At 40.8% G+C, this 13,883-nt stretch overlaps 1 long non-coding RNA gene across 1 annotated transcript; it reads left to right on the top strand.

Moving 5' to 3' along the window:
* The first annotated feature begins 5,499 nt into the window (after window positions 1–5,499).
* On the top strand, window positions 5,500–13,646 carry LOC129829956 (uncharacterized). The gene is made up of 3 exons (XR_008755481.1): window positions 5,500–12,209; window positions 12,627–12,699; window positions 12,851–13,646. It is a non-coding gene; the product is annotated as an uncharacterized LOC129829956 (long non-coding RNA).
* Window positions 13,647–13,883: the final 237 nt, after the last annotated feature.

The raw sequence follows: 13,883 nt of genomic DNA, 5'->3' as shown, positions 1-13,883 counted from the left end.
AGCAACAGTTAACAATGAATGGCCAGAAAGGGGGTGCAAGAGCATGTGGCATGGTAGGCCGGAGCTATAGTAGGTTCATTTATCAATGGCTGCGTGGCATGGCGGGTCTAGTTATCATAAGGCAATGCACAAAAAGTGCAACAATTACTAACGTGTCCATTAACACCACAAGTACTGAAGAGCTCAATAGATCACTAGAATCAAAATGGCTGTTTGACTGAGCCGTTAGCATTTTGCTGCCATTTGAAGCCGTTATCAACTATATATTTTTGCTAAGGTATTGACTGGTCTGTTGCATTGCTCAGAACTGTCGACCTAACTCAATAAGTGGCCTGTCATTAACCTAGTCTGGTAGGTATTTTAGCTAACTCTAGTCGACAGGTGTTACTACAATATACTACGGTCATCATGTCCACAAAAGCACTTTAGTAAATACTACTGTATACTGTAGTCATGTCTGCAGAAACACTACAGTAAATACTAGAGAACATTAGTCATGTCCGCAACAACACTACAGTAAGTTCTAGAGTATACTACAGTCATGTCCGCAAAATCATTTTTGTAAATACTAAAGTATACTGCAGTCATGTCCGCTAAAACTCTACAGTTGTCACGCCCTGACCATAGAGAGCTTTTTATTCTCTATGTTGGTTAGGTCGGGGTGTGACTAGGGTGGGTCATCTAGGTAATTATATTTCTATGTTGGCCTGGTATGGTTCCCAATCAGAGGCAGCTGTTTATCGTTGTCTCTGATTGGGGATCATATTTAGGCAGCCATTTCCCCTTTGTGCGATCTTGTTTTTGTGTAGTGCCTGCGAGCACTGCCTTTTCTTCACGTTTCGTTTGTTTGTTTATTGTTTTGTTTTCCTTTGAGTTTCACATATTAATAAAATATGTGGAACCCAGATCACGCCGCGCTTTGGTCCAGTGATTATGACGATCGTGACAGCAGTGAATAATACATTAATGTCTGCAAAAACACTGCTGTAAATACTACAGTATACTACAGTCATGTTGGCAAAAACATGTTAGTCAATACTACAGTATGCTGCAATCATATCCGCAAAAACTCTACGGTGAATACTACAGTAAAGTCTACAGTGCAAACTATAGTATACTACAGTCATGTCTGCAAAAATACAACAGTAAATATTACATATACTGCAGACATTTCGTAAAACTCCAACAGTAAAAACTGCCGTGTACTACAGTCATGTCTACAAAAACACTACAGTAAATACTACAGTATACTACAGTCATGTCCGCAAAACCCTACAGTCAATACTACAGTCATTCCTGTTGAAAAACAAATTATACTCCCACTAAGCGCAAACCAGATGGGATGGCGTATGGCTGCAGAATGCTGTAGTAGCCATGTTGGTTAAGTGTGCCTTGAATTCTAAATAAATCACAGGCAGTGTCACCAGCAAAGATCCCCCACACCATCACACCTCCTCCTCCATGCTTCACGGTGGAACCACACATGCGGAGATCATTGGTTCACTTACTATGCGTTTCACAAAGACACGGAGGTTGGAACAAAAAATCTCACATTTGGATTCATCAGACTAAAGGATAGATTTCCACTGGTCTAATGTTCATTGCTCGTGTTTCTTGGCTCAAGCAAGTCTCTTCTTCTTATTGGTGTCCTTTAGTAGTGGCTTCTTTGCAGCAATTCGACAATGAAGGCCAGATTCATGAAGTCTCCTCTGAACAGCTGATGTTGAGATGTGTCTGTTACCTGAACTCTGTGAAGCATTTATTTGGTCTGCAATCTGAGGTGCAGTTAATTCTAATGAACTTATAACTGCAGCAGAGGTAACTCTGGGTCTTCCTTTCCTGTGGCGGTCCTCATGAGAGACAGTTTCATCATAGCGCTGGATGGTTTTTGCGACTGCACACGAAGAAACCTTCAAAGTTCTTGAAATGTTCCGTTTTGACTGACCTTAATTTCTTAGTAATGATGGGCTGTCATTTCTCTTTGCTTATTTGAGCTGTTCTCGCCATAATATGGACTTGGTCTTTTACCAAATAGGACTTTATTCTGTATATCACCCCTACCTTGTCACAAAACAACTGATTGGCTCAAACACATTAGGAAGGAAATAAATTCCACAAATGTACTTTTAACAAGGCACATCTGTTAATTGAAATGCATTCCAGCTGACTACCTCATGAACTCTTATCCTACCTCATTTGCACACACACACTGTATTATTGACTGTATGTTTGTTTTTTGCATGTGTAACTCTGTTGTTGTTTGTGTAGCACTGCTTTGCTTTATCTTGGCCAGGTCACAGTTGTAAATGAGAACTTGTTCTCAACTAGCCTACCTGGTTAAATAAAGGTGAAATAAAATAAATAAAAAAGCTGGTTGAGAGAATGCCAAAAGTGTGCAAAGCTGTCATCAAGGCAAGGGATGGCTACTTTGAAGAATATAAAATATGTTTTGTTTAACACCATATGTGTTACTTCATAGTTTTGACGTCTTCACTATTATTCAACAATGTAGAAAATAGTAAAAAGAAAGAAGAGGTGTGTAGGTGTGTTCAAACTTTTGACTGGTACTGTACACTCAGACATTGACATGAAAGTGTTATAATGACATTGTATGACCTTACTCTGGTGGTCTTCCACTGTCTTGTACTTTACTGTACCTTGTATTTTATTGGGAGTGGGCTTCCTTTTGCTCCCACCGTTGCATGAGAGCTGCTTCTTTTTGCCTCGCGTGTGACAGGCTTTTTCTCACATTCTGATGCCGCTCTCTCACCGTCTCTGTTAATTCCTCCAGCCAGACTGAAAATAGGTTTCCATTCTCCCCCCACCCCCCCTTTTCACACATTATTTTGATTAGTGACAGAAGATATCTAAAAATCGGACAGATTTGGACAGACTGGGTTTAATTACAGTTTACTAACGTCATATCTGTCTAATCCATCAACGTAGGCTAAAAAAAGGCCTCCTCTTAGGGGAATGGAGCGACTCCCGAAGTCAACGAACAACTGGCAACCTGTACATTTGAAAGCCATATTTCCAAATTCCTAAACTATTTCCATAGCAATGCTTTGAGTGGTGAATTTGGGGAATTTAAATATATTCAGAAGTTTTCTTTCTTTCAGGCGTTTGTAAAGTGAATGTGAAATGTGTGTGAGTAGTGCTGACTGTGTGAGGTCACGCTGCCATTTTAGTGCCTCAGATCATTAAATGTAAATGAGTGCTCCGCAGAAGACACTTGGGATAGGTCTGTTTCGATTTTAGTAGTATATTGTCACTATGAAGGAAACTACTTGTCAGTACAAGAATAGTCTTTCATATGTGTCAATGATTTCAATACTGTGTAGATTATGGCAGAGTGAGTGCATCTGAGACCTAGAAGAAATGCCTTGGATTTTCTGGGTCAGTGGTATTGATGGTGTTTCTAGAGTGTGTTGCATTAGTGTGGGGGGTTGTGAGTCCGCACCCTAGTAGTGGTGGAATTGCACCTCTGTCACACATCCCCGACTTTACAATAAGTATCTAGACCTCACCAAATAGCCAGTTTTGTCTTTTTAAATTGTAAACAACAAAAATGCTTATAATACACATAACTAGGGAGAGAGCAGCAACTCAAGCCTGGTCATCATCCAGCTGCAAGCTGCTATTCCAAAAAATTGCTCCTTTTCTGTATCATCACTTGAGCTCAAATTCATACGGTATGACAAGTTGTTAAATAATAACAATTATCAAATCCTTAAAACATGCCGGCTTAAAACGAGACATTAAAGGGGCAATCAGCAGTTGCTGCATCATTTTTTGACTTATAAATGAATGATTTGTACTCGTTGATTCTTGAAGAATATAACTTTAAAAAGCCTCATGAGCTTAGTTAACGGTAGTACCCCATCAAAACCCAAAATATAAGCTTGTTTTACTCCAATGTTTGTAAACAAAGTACATTGAAACTAACACTATATGAACTCAGCAAAAAAAGAAAAGTCCCCTTTCAGGACCCTGTCTTTCAAAGATAATTAGTAAAAATCCAAATAACTTCACAGATCTTCATTGTAAAGGGTTTATTAAACACTGTTTCCCATGCTTGTTCAATGAAACCTAACAATTAATGAACATGCACCTGGGGAACGGTCGTTAAGACACTAACAGCTTATAGATGGTAGGCAATTAAGGTCACATTTATGAGAACTTAGGACACTAAAGAGGCCTTTCTACTGATGCCCAGGGTCCCTGCTTATCTGCGTGAACGTGCCTTAGGCATGCTGCAAGGAGGAATGAGGAGTGGAGATGTGGCCAGGGCAATAAATTGCAATGTCCGTACTGTGAGACGCCTAATACAGCGCTACAGGGAGACAGGACGGACAGGTGATCGTCCTCGCAGTGGCAGACCACGTGTAACAACATCTGCACAGGATCTGTACATCCGAACATCACACCTGCGGGACAGGTACAGGATGGCAACAACAACTGCCCGAGTTACACCAGGAACGCACAATCCCTCCATCAGTGCTCAGACTGTCTGCAATAGGCTGAGAGAGGCTGAACTGAGGGCTTGTAGGCCTGTTGTAAGGCAGGTCCTCACCAGACATCACCGGAAACAACGTCGCCTATGGGCACAAACCCACCTGTGCTGGACCAGACAAGACTGGCAAAAAGTGCTCTTTACTGACGAGTCACGGTGTTGTCTCACCAGGGGTGATGGTCAGATTTGCGTTTATGGCACAACCCAAGGGGGGGCGCCAACCCAGACAGGAAGATCACGTTCATGGTCTGGGGCGGTGTGTCACAGCATCATCGGACTGAGCTTGTTGTCATTGCAGGCAATCTCAACGCTGTGCGTTATAGGGAAAACATCCTCCTCCCTCATGTGTTACCCTTCCTGCAGGCTCATCCTGACATGACCCTCCAGCATGACAATGCCACCAGTCATACTGCTCGTTCTGTGTGTGATTTCCTGCAAGACAGGAATGGCAGTGTTCTGCCATGGCCAGCAAACAGCCCGGATCTCAATCCCATTGAGCACGTCTGGGACCTGTTGGATCGGAGGGTGAGGGCTAGGGCCATTCCCCCCAGAAATGTCCGGGAACTTGCAGGTGCTTGGGGGAAGAGTGGGGTAACATCTCACAGCAAGAACTGGCAAATCTGGTGCAGTCCATGAGGAGAAGACGCACTGCAGTACTTAATGCAGTTGGTGGCCACACCAGATACTGACTGTTACTTTTGATTTTGACCCCCTCTTTGTTCAGGGACACATTATTCCATTTCTGTTAGTCACATGTCTGTGGAACTTGTTCAGTTTGTCTCAGTTGGGAATCTTGTTATGTTCATACAAATATTTACACATGTTAAGTTTTTGCAGAGTTTAGCTTCAAAAGGGTTAAAACTATAATGATATCATGGCTGGCCAGTCCTTGCATCCATAGCACTGTCTTTGAATTTGAGAGTTGTTACATTTCTCCATCCCGATCCCTCAGCTTTTTACCTGAACGGGAACGGGGAACTGCTTTGTTAATATTTCTACTTTCACTGTAATGTGTATGTGTTTGTCAATTCCCTACACAGTGTGCAATTTGTTTTCATGCAATCATTGCCAGAAATGAATAATCATGAATAATGCATGATGCCGTCTTTAAAATTCACCACTCAAGGCTAGATTTATACAGTTATATTTTTCCTGAATGCTCCATCCATAATACCCCCCTCTTTTTTTCATTTACTTTTTAAATTATTCAAATGGTTGTGATAATCAAATGGAATGGATCCCATAGTTTCTATATATTCTCTATTTCCTACTGTTCCAGGTCATCACCCATCTGGCTGTCCTGAATCATATCTGTGAGGCCACCTCTCCAGAATCTCTTTGTAGAAGCCTTAATTACGGAGGATGCAGCGCTTCTGGATAAGAAAACACAGAGAGCAGTGGAACCAACCGATTCCTGCTGGCAGGGAACGGGACTCAACCCTCTAGAGTGGCAGGCAGCCACTTATCATACATTTGCAAACATTAAAACACTGTTTTCACTTTGTCATTATAGGGTATAATGTGTGTAGATTGATGAAGGGAAAAACGATTTAATCAATTTTAGGATAAGGTTGTAACGTAACAAAATGTGGAAAAACTCAAGGGGTCTGAATACTTTCCGAATGCACTGTATTGTATGGAGGCTGCTGATGGAATCACCTCTCGGCATTGCAGTGTTTTCTGCATGCGTGAAGAAAGCCAGCTTAAACTGCTTAATTATATCATGTAAGCTGCAAGATCAAAGAGCATATTGAGCGCTTTTCTGTTAAGCATAACCATGTTGTATGTGTGTGTGAGAGTGGGTGTGTGTTGGGTGTGGTGATGTAATGATTGAGCACTGGTCCCATTCCTTAAGCACTTCTTCTTTCCTTTCAACCAGCTCCAGATGTTGGTGTACCAATCTCCCCTGATCAATCTCACCTGATCAAAATTCCCCAATCTCTTTGAGAGAGTGCTTACTGGGGCTCCGTGTCTGCTCAGAGAGTGCCTTATATGGAACGTTTACTTTTTTATAACTTGTCACATCGGGATCAGCTTGTTGACAGGCTCTTGCCACAGTTGTTTGAACAGGTTAGAATGGGAGTAAGCCTCAACACTCCATCACAAGCATGATTGACGAAACATGGACAGAAGATACTTGCTGGCACCAGTTTTGCTGCTTGAAAGAGGAAAAGTATTTTTTGGGGGCGCATTGCAGAGAATGTGTATTTTTTTAAAGCCTTCACGGTACGAATAACATGCTGGAGTGGCTTACGTAACACTCTAAATCATTTATGAAGCATTGTGGTTTCCAAGGTGCACATAAAACTGGTGACGCCCTGAGGACATTTCTTGATGAAATGTTTCTGCACATAGTTATTTTTTTAACAATTGACAACGTCAGGGTCGGTTCAGTGCTGCCAGTATTGTTGAGGTTTACCTTTCCCTTTAGCACTTTCACACAGTGGAAGGATTGGATGGATTTGTTTTTGTTCAACTTGAAACAACGCCATTGACGCAGCTCTGCAACAGTAAGCCAACCTTGAACGGTCTGCAGTTTCCATTTGAAAAGAACACAATGATTGAAAGGATGAACAGGCATTCTATTGGAATAAATGTAAAGTGCACTTCGGCTTGGACAATAGCAACATAACTGGACTTCTATTTTCAAAAGTTATTGCAGAACCCTATTAACATTTACATTAAGTCATTTAGCAGACGCTCTTATCCAGAGCGAATTATAAGTACATACATTCATACTTTTTTGTACTGGCCCCCCGTGGGAATCGAACCCACAACCCTGACGTTGCAAGCGCCATGCTCTACCAACTGAGCCACACGGGACACATTAACACTGCATATTAACACCGCACAACAGTAAAGGTACATAATTAAAACCATTGGATGCTGTAAACTAGGGCCTTATTGAACACATAAACCAAATTGGTCAGCTGATATAATTGAATAGAATCCAATCTATTCAAGCTGAAATCAGCAGTGGATAAAGTTATGCTACTTGCACTGCGGCTGTCTCACCCTTCAAGTGTAAAATTACACCACTCGGCACTCGCCTGCCTCTCGGTACCCCAGTTCTGCTAATTTTGATGTTTTTTTCCTGAACAAGTCTTAACTACTTAATTCCACATCTAGCTAACGATTTTTGTGGTTGTAGAATCTTACATGAAATATAAAATGTGCATGAAAATAGCTGGCTAGCTAACATGCTAGCTGAGCTCGTCTCCAATCCTAACACCAGTTCACACACTCAATTCTGAATAAATACTCCCTCAAGGTAGCTAGTGTAATAAAGAACACAATTAGTTTTCATGAGTCAGAGTCATGAGTTCATAAGTCAGTTGTTGTTCTGCCATGATTAGTGCACTCAGTCCTGCAGCAGCAGCTGACTGCCCTAGCTATGACATGATCTCATTGGCCGAATGTAACAAAGTAGCGAGGAACACCAGTGTCAGTTAGAGACATGCTGATTTCTGAAAACAGTCCCATAACTTTGGTGCAGTACAACTTTATCAGCAAGCTGGAAAACTAGCTAACATTGTGGTCATTCAAACAACCTAGCAGTAAGCTGCTAGCTAGAAGTTTGTCTCTCTTTAGCCACGTCCTTTGAGTGGGTGGGATTTATCACAAAGACACACCTTGCCCAAAAGCCCAGTTCAGAGCACCTCGGGGCCAACCCCCATATTTTCATGCAAACTGAATTCACAACACAAGCAGTGGGGAGGACGATGATCGCTGATTCACGCTTTAAGTAAGTTATGTAAAAAAAAAAATGAAGACGTAGAACTGACTGTAGTGAAACCATTGTATTATTTTTCTATTCTATAGAAACGTTGACTGTATGAAGCTAATATCTAACAGTCCAGTGATAAATACCCCTGGAGAACAAGTGGTAAACAGTCATGTGCTCTTGAACTCGGCTATCAGCCATTTGCTGAGATTGGGTTGTGAGTAACAGGCGGTGAAGAAACCCTAATGCCCTTTCTACAGTCTATAATCGTAAGACCTCCAGTCACATAATATACCTCTTAAGGAGCTCAGCTAGCTGTGGCACAAAAGAGACCCTGACACTTCTTCCTTTTCACGCTTGGGTAAGAGATCATACATTTGGCTGGGTTGAATTAAGTAGTTTGAATCCTACTGGATTGAAGTGCACTTTGATCAAGGTTTCATTATCAGTGATCGTCTACAGAGTCTGAAAGAATATTAAAAAGGTTTAAGCCTTAAAGGCAATTCCACGGTAACGACAATTTTCTGAGACTCATTTTTCACTTTAAAACGTATGCCAAACAAAAAACATTGATTTAAAAAACTGATTTCACCAACATACACTGAACATTTTAGAAAAACTAATTTACTGGAAAAACTGCAGATGCAAAGTTTGGTAACAGGATTTCGGTAAAATCTCCCTCAGTTTTTTAAGACTTGATGATAGCTGACACCACATTCTTTGTGTAGACATGACATAACACCTTGACTTTGAAAAAATATATTTTAGTTCAGTGTATTTACACCCAATAACAGAATTACGTAATGTGTCCCTGATCTGTACTTCACAGAAATCCATAATGATGGATATGAATATCATTCTCTACATGGCAATATAGCCTGAATAGGTACACAAAGGTAGAAATATGCAATATCTTCCTTTGCATATTTGGGTATTTTACTACACATTGGCTATTATTTTAATGAGCTACGCCCCCAAACAAGACCAAATTTTGTTGGGCCGGACCAAAATTGTACCAATGATAGATGTCTATGTTTCACAAGTTTGGACATCAAAGTACAGCACAGTAGACCTCAGAAGGGTGCAGGAAAGGGCCCGGTTCCCCCAAAACATCTTAAGGCTAATTTCCTTGTTAGAACTTTAGTAGGCGCATCGTTAAATCTCTGCGCTGTTTCCCACAACCATCGTTACTAAAGTTACACTTAAACGTTTGTTATTTGCCGACTGCTTCAGACCACTCGTAGAACAGCTAATGAATGAATAAAAATAGGCTTCATATGAAAACTGAAAAGATTGAATAAAAAATAAAGGCTACATAGGCCTATATATTTAAATAATATTGAAATCAATTTCATCTTCAGTCAATTGAGTTTTGTGTAACAACATTTGTGCAATTCTTGGAGGAGTATTTCCTGACCGATTTCATGTTTGGTTAATGACGTTTGTCTCCCAATGAAACACTGTAGACGCGGAAGCCTATTTCACTTCCTCAACATCCTCAGAATGGATCTAAGATAACTCAATGAATGTTGACGTTTCTGCCAATGTTTTAGTTGCGCAATTGTATATCAAACTAAGGTGTTTGGTGCAGTATTTACACATGGTCTGCGGTTGTGAGTCCGGTTGGACGTACAGTGATTCCTCCTTTAAAAGTTGTGTCATACTGCGACAAACCCTGTGTGCTGCTGCAGCATTCTGTGGCACGTCATTTAATTGTCAGAAATGTTTTCAGTTACTGCAAGTTATTGCTAGTTTGACCACCAGAGGGCATCTTTGAGAAGCATTTAATTGTATTCCGTATTGGCATTACCAGAGAATTTAAAACCTTTTTGTAACAAGATAGTATATAGGATTGATTAAGATATTTGGCTTAATTAATTTGATTAATATTATGGTGTTACCATTCAGAGAAAAGGTAGTTCGTAAATTCATTCCGTTTTGCTCTCGGAGCGCACACAGGACATTCGGGCCGAGGAGTAGGGTTGACAAAAGCTAACGTTGGCTAGCTACTTTCAGACACAAATGAGACCACTCTGACCACTTTACTCACCCTAGTTGAGCTGGTCGGGTGTCGTTTTGAAGTAATCGCGAAAAAACAGGCCTTATTTTAATGCATTTTTCACCCTGCCAGCTCCTATTTGTTCTATTGAGCACTGTGGCACCAACTCGCCTTCCGAACGTTATATTCCCAGCTTATTGTACAACGTCACAATGCCTGCTTCGCTATTCTTGGCAATGAAACCTGCTCACATTGTTTACATTTCAACTACAAAATAGAATGTGAACAACAAAAATAATATTGGAACTCCGCTGTCTTCCCATTGTTTCCTATGGGGGAAATATTGGCATGTCTGTCTATTTCGCCAAATATGTCGCAATGTGGGTCAAGTTGGGTGTGACCGGTGTGAAATGGCTAGCTAGTTAGCGGGGTGCGCGCTAATAGCGTTTCAATCGGTGACGTTACTCGCTCTGAGACCTGTAAGTAGTTGGTCCGAAGCTTTTGTGGAGCGATGGGTAACGATGCTTCGAGGGTGGCTGTTGTCTATGTGTGTAGGTTCGAGCCCAGGTAGGGGTGAGGAGAGGGACGGAAGCAAAACTGTTACACAGGCACCATCTTAAATCAGGAGAATCTCCTCTTTGTAATTATGTAAGTCTGGGCAACGAGCTCATTTGTTATCGATCGCTAGACCAGAAATAGTCACAAGTTTTTATTTTTTTCCTGCTTTTTCATGACGCAGACATAAGCACAGTTAACACGATCGAGGTGCAGATGTTTACTTTCTACACAAGTCGTTTTTTTCCAGTTTCGTCCAATGAACAGATTGTAGTGGTAAAATAAAAAGGGATACATTTTTTTATGGAATTCTAAGCATCACTCCAATCACAACAGGCTCTGCGAACTTTCGATTCTACTAATTTGCTATGGGCTTCCGCTAGTGTTCCAGTTAAGCCAACGTTCTTAAACCGTTTTTCAGCCTTGGGTGAATTTTGACTTGTTCTATTGTCCAGCCTATAGATAGCCAGAGCGAATTTACAAAAGCACCCGAATGTCCATTGAGAAAGCACAACAACTACACCATTAAGCTAAGCTAAGCTAAGAATGACAAGAATAATCAAGTTAAATACCTGCAAGTTTGATGTATAACTACTAACGTTAGGTAGCTAGCTAACATACCGGTACATACTGCTGTAATGATACGCTATGTGGTTCGTAAGGACAGTGTAGCTAACAAATTGTCAGCCAACATAACGTGTAAGGTAACTTATTTGAAAAGTCATTGCTTTTTTTCATTGAGTAGCAAGCTACCCCTTGGTCGTTAGGGCAAGTCTGGTCTGTGATAGGAGGAGGGGTTTTCACACCTAGCTCGGCTATTAGATTATTCTTTAGTAAAAGTTGAATAGTCTATTGTTCAGCTATTAACCCTCCTCCCCCAACTTGCAACAAATTGCTGTTCCTATCTCATTCCTATCACTCTGCTCCTGAGTGGCTCGCTTGTGGGCGTGCTGGCAGGATATGGCAGCATCTTCAAATGTGCGTCAAGAATTATGCATACAGTAGCACGTTTGTATGAAGTTATGGCTATTCACAGGCAAATTGTTATATGCTATGGAGGTACATATGTGTCTTCTTGTCGAGAGCAAAACTTTTTTTTTTTTTTCAATCAAAAATAATTGTTCTGAAAGCAACTTCTTTCCAACACAAAGGAAGTCAAAGCGGACACCTACGAAGATGGCATCTCAGGTAAGCAGCACTGGGCTGTATTGACGTATCCTAAAAATGACATCTGCTGCTTTAGATTGAACAGTCATATCTCAGTAATTGTTTTCATATCTATATAAAATTAGCTGTTTTCTTTACTTTCAGAGAGCAAGCTGACCAAGGGGTTGAAAATGTAGATATTGCCAGATGTTCACTGTCCGAGGAACAGGCCGTGGAAGCTTTATTGCTAGCAAAAGTGTCCATAACCAGATGTAATTAAACTGCTCTGTGTTCTTTTTCTCCATCTCTGCCTGTCTTGTTGTACATGGAACCTGTCTCACATGCATTAATTAAAATACCCTTAAGATGTCAGCTGCTAATTTTCAGATTTACACCACATAAACAAAGCCATTTTCACTGGACTATCTGTTGCTGCCAAGTCATGATTTCCCTGGGGGTTAGCCTTGCAATAGCCAGGTGGTGAGACACATAGCCCTCTATATTTAAATGCTTCAGGTACACTCCGATAGGTGTCTGTAACACATACAGTATCTTCTGTTGTTTGTCCTCGTGTCTGTTTTTCAGCATAAAGTACTCTCTAGCCACCTAGTGTAGACACCGGGTGAGACCACACACACAGTCTCTCTTCTTCACTTCATCCCTCTCCCCCTTCTCTCTAAATCCTCTAGGGCATATCAGCTGTTTTGGTGAACCCCTCCCGCATCTGACCTGGCTGACACAGAGGGCACAGCATGATCATAGGTGAGATGTCACTTGGTCGGGTCAATCGGAAGTATTATTAAAGAGATGTAGTAGTCCCAGAGTTAATGATCCAAGGTCAGTTTTGCATGATTTAAGATGACTGAGAATAGAATAAAAAAAACAAGGCTTAATCATGCTCTCTCGTCTGCAGGTATGTTTTGATGTAAGAGAGGAAGCCAGTCTAGTTATCGCCACCTCACCCGCTCTTAAGATATCCTTTGGGCCAACTGGGGGCCCAAGCCTGGTGAGAAGACACCGCAATTGTGATGAACTGAGAGAATATTAGGGTAGCACTGTAATTTATGAATCATATGCTGTCTGCCACTGTTCTTACACCTCTCTCCCCACCTCATCTTTCATCCTCGTTTGATTATGCACACCATATGTGCATTGAAGTACAGATTGAACTTGTATTTATAATATTACAATTATCATAATTATAATGCATGTATGTATTTATAACACCTGGATATAACACTAGCAACTTCTTTCAATAAAGCGTTTCACATTCTCCACTGGTTGAAGTTAAGTATCTCATTGAAATACTATCCTGTGTCCTCAGATTAATGCAGATGAAGGGAGTTAGATATGCGTAATTGTTTTCTGTATATATGAATTACAAATCAATCATGTTTCTAGTCTATTGCATAGTTACAATGTGTAATCATTGATGTCCCAGGAGCAGGAGTGGTAAACACTGTTGACGTGTATAATTGTAATACATGCAGACACAGCATCATTCAAATAATGGAGTTTGATATGACTGAAAAAGAATGTCTGAGATTCATACCTGAACCGCACCTTTATTTGCCAAGGAAGAGTACATGATCAGTGAATATATTCAATGTACAGGCTACAATGTGGGATTCTCATGTGTGGTAATAACTACAGTACATGTGTATATAGGACTTGCATCCTTGGCACAATAAAGTTATTGTATTCTACTCTATCCATAGGCTTCATTAATGCCATTCAGACTTGAAGTTGATACAACAACTATGATAGCTGAGGTTCATAGATTAGTATGAATATTAGTTCAGAACCTAACGTTTTAGGGTCCATACACAGATCGGCTACATACTGTAGCTAACTACACATCCATAGTCATACAGTAATTTTTATCCTCCACTACACAATATTCAAGTAAATAGTTAGCTATCTATGTTACTTCAGCTGCAAGGCAA

This window comes from Salvelinus fontinalis, chromosome 31 (assembly GCF_029448725.1).
Source record: "Salvelinus fontinalis isolate EN_2023a chromosome 31, ASM2944872v1, whole genome shotgun sequence".
Lineage (NCBI taxonomy): Eukaryota > Metazoa > Chordata > Actinopteri > Salmoniformes > Salmonidae > Salvelinus > Salvelinus fontinalis.
Note: the sequence above shows the minus strand (reverse complement) of the source record. Positions and strands in the feature narration are given on the sequence as shown.